General features: G+C 50.1%; 1 long non-coding RNA gene across 1 annotated transcript; it reads right to left on the reverse strand.

Moving 5' to 3' along the window:
* Window positions 1-312: 312 nt before the first annotated feature.
* On the reverse strand, window positions 313-3,349 carry LOC113600112 (uncharacterized). The gene is made up of 3 exons (XR_003421067.2): window positions 3,256-3,349; window positions 710-860; window positions 313-469 (listed from the first exon to the last, which is right to left on the reverse strand). It is a non-coding gene; the product is annotated as an uncharacterized LOC113600112 (long non-coding RNA).
* Between the last annotated feature and the right edge of the window lie 224 nt (window positions 3,350-3,573).

Consider the following 3,573-nt stretch of genomic DNA (forward strand, 5'->3'; position numbering starts at 1 on the left):
TATTTGGGGATCATGAATTCTGGGCATAACAGATGACTAGCTGAAAAGAGACATGTGGGGGCACCTGGGTGGCTCAGTCAGTTAAGCATCTGACTTTTGGTTTCAGCTCAGGTCATGATCTCTCAGTTCGTGAGTTTGAGCCCCGCATTGGTCTCTTCACTGACAGTGTGGAGTCTGCTTGGGGTTCTCTCTCTGCCCCTCCCCAGCGCTTTCCCTCTCTCTGCCTCACTCAATATAAAGGATTAAACATTAAAAAAAAAAAAAAAAAGGAAAGGAAAGAGACACGCCCATTCAGACATTTCACTGGTCACATGCAGTTGTTTGCAGTTTACTAACAATGCAAAGAGGAACCGGACGTGGCAAAGCCAGGTTTTTGTATATCTGAAATCTTTTATAGCTTCATCAGACTTGGAGTCTTGCGTTTCTTGTCAGATATTGCCTATTCACATCCATTCCCTCCCAGGCAGACCTGCAGGCAGAGAGCAGAAAGTAAAAAAAAAAAAAAAAAAAATCCAGAATGAATCTCTTTCTACATTTTTCTTTCTCCACCCTAAATTCCTGATTCTGAGCCAGGTGGCTGTGAGGTCTCGGCCTGAAACAGCCACGATGATTGGCCCCAGCGAGACTCCTTAAACCCTGCCTCTCCTTCTTTCTTCCCTCACTCTCAGAAGTAACTGCTGCCTCCCAATTCCCACGACTTTGTCCTCACCGCTGGAAGAGTCGTTATTACTGAGAGTCGCACGCCCATGACTGTAAAATGACTGAAAACACACGGCTGTTTCTCGCTTTGCCGGGTCAGGCCTTCCTTGCGGGCGGCGCCCGTTTGTCGTTCTACCGACCGGTACAGTGCTGAGCGCATCCTTTGTCACGTGAAAGAAGAAATAAATAAATGAATAAATAAATAAATAGCGGAGATACATTGTTTTCCTCTCTGTGAACTGAGAATTTAAAGGCCAAAAAGGAAAGCCCGAGAAAATGTCTTTCTTTTGTATGGCACGAAGGGACAAAAGTTAGGGAAATTCAGGACTTAATTCGGTGGAAAACCAATGAAAGGGAAGAGGAGTCTAATTCTCCTTGGGCTGTTATTCTAGAGAATGTATCCAGTACGCGAAAAGCTCTTGACGCTCTTCTTATCAAGACACGGGGGTCTACTCCGTTCCTTCCCCTTGAACCTGGGCCTCTCTTGGTGACTTGGTTGTAAGCAACAGGAGGCAATGGAAGTGATAGAAAATCGCTACGGAGGCTAAGCCAGAAAAGTCTGCTGCTTGCACCTGGTTCTCTTAGGAGGCTCACCCCCGGGGCAGCCTGCCCCTGCCACCACGTAAAAGCCCGACAAGGTGGGACCACCATGCTGGAGAAGCCACCTGTGGGCCTCTGGGCAGCCCTGGCTGAGTTCCCCGTCAACAGCCGGAGTCCGTTGTCAGCCCTGTGTGGGAGCCGCCTGGGACATCTGGCTCACCGGAGCCTTGGGACGACTGACCCCTGCGGACGTCTGATGGCAACCTCTCCAAAGACCCCAGCAAGGGCTACTCTGATGAACATTTCTCCATCTGACTCGCAAAATCACGACCAAAATATCGCGATCGTTTTAAACCACTAAATGTGGGGACAGTTTGCTCCACATCGAGGATTCCGACTGGAGAAAACCCCAGAAATTTCCTCCCATTCCTGAAGGGGGCAGCTGAGCCCTCTGTCGACGTTCAGACCCAGCATGCACGAGGACATACAAGCGCACAATGTATCGGCGACTGTCTCAGCCCAGAAGAGCAGCTTCAGAGCTTGCAAACGTAGAACCCATCAACATGTAAATTAAAATCACAAAGGACTTCTGGAATGGAAGCAGTCGCTGCTTAATTAAGAAATGCAAAAATTCAGAGGAGAGTCGTTAGGGTGATTATTCGAGGCTTCCGGGAAGTGATGTTTCTCAGTTACTGAACAAAGACTTGGTTACTAGAAAGGCTCCGAAATTACTCTCCTCTGAAAGGAACGGAAGGAAAAAAAAAAAAAATTCACAGAAATATCTTGTGATTGAAGCCAGTTCTGCCCCCAGGCGGGGACGCAGAGCTGGCTTCACCCTCTCCAGCGTCCCCGCGACTGATCTCACGACAATGAATCCAAACTTCCTAATACTCCCTCCAGCCAAGGCCGTGGTGGGAAACCTTACCCCCCCACCCCCACCCCCCCCCACCCCACCCCCGCCAAATCTTTCCACGGGTTGGCAGGATTCGTAACTCAGAGCTTTCACTCGCTCAGAAGGGACGCAGCACCCACGGGACCTTTTGCTCCTCCTTGCTTCGTTCCCCTTGCCATCCACCTGTGGCTGAGGAAGAGGCTTTCTGAAGCTTGGGCGCCTTTCTGCTGTGGGCCCTTCAGGACACCCCACGTTTGGGTGGGGTGGGGGGCGGGGGTTGGCGCAGCCTGACCTGAGGGCCACCTAAAGGAGAGCTGAGCTGTGCTCACAGCCTGGCGGTCCAGCGCGCAGAGCACAGGAGACAGGGGGTTGGTTCCCAGCAAGGCTCCTGCTCGGTGGGCATCTCCCTGTGGCTGTCCCTGGGCCTGACAACTCAGAAGTGTAACCCCCTTCTTGGCAGCAGCCCCCTCCGGCCACCCGGCTTGAGCAACCTCCTCGCCAAGATCCCTTAGCAATCCAGAGAGGCGGCTGTCTGCCGACTACTCAGAAAGGCCGCGTTGGACGACCCAGGGAGACGACCGGCGGAGGGTGGGAGACGGAGCTGAGTGTGGCTCTGAGCCCCCATCCACAGGACAGCCAGAGCGCCTCCGTTTTTCTGTGTCACTTATTTGGCTTGAAATAGTTCCGTTTTAGGGGGAAAAAAGTGCTACCCTTAAAAATTATTTGGAAACCACAGCAGAGTAGAAAGAAGGTGCGTTCTGGAATCAGAGGGCTATGGGCCTAAATCCCAGCTCTGCCCCTTACAGACACGGACTGTCTCTGACCTTAACTCTTCTGTAAAATGGTGATAACGATGCCAAATTCACAGGCATAGTGAGGATGGACTAAGGTGATGTGATCCGAGAGCCTGGCACATGGCAGTTGCTCAATAAATGATGAAGGTTGGGGCTTTAAGGGGTCGGTAAATATTACTGTCTTTTTCTCTACCTTTGTTCTGAGTCAACTGAGAAAAGACATGAGAATCAGCCAGATAAAGGCCAAAAGGAGCAAGTTGTTCAGAGAATGAGGTTTAGCTCTGTGGCAAAAGAGGGCTTTCTGATTTTGTATCCCAGAATTAAACTTACCGACTCAATCACAGGTAGAGATGGAAATCTGCGGGCCTCTGGTGGAAGGAGGTCACCCTTGTACAATTTACAACATAGAGGATTTCTCTGCAGAAAGGCAGATCCCAACTAAGTAGGAGAAAGGGGCTAGTTACACATACTCCGTTCTCTCAAACTCACTAACAAATAAATCACCCAGGGCCGTCATGTACAGCTGCATATGTTGTTCACTGCACAACTGTGGACAATACCATTTATTATGCATTTTGATGTGCCTTCTAACCATAAATCCAGAAGCCTTCACAGGTCACGGTCAACAATTTCATTGATTTCTCACAA

This window comes from Acinonyx jubatus, chromosome D2 (genome assembly GCF_027475565.1).
Source record: "Acinonyx jubatus isolate Ajub_Pintada_27869175 chromosome D2, VMU_Ajub_asm_v1.0, whole genome shotgun sequence".
Lineage (NCBI taxonomy): Eukaryota > Metazoa > Chordata > Mammalia > Carnivora > Felidae > Acinonyx > Acinonyx jubatus.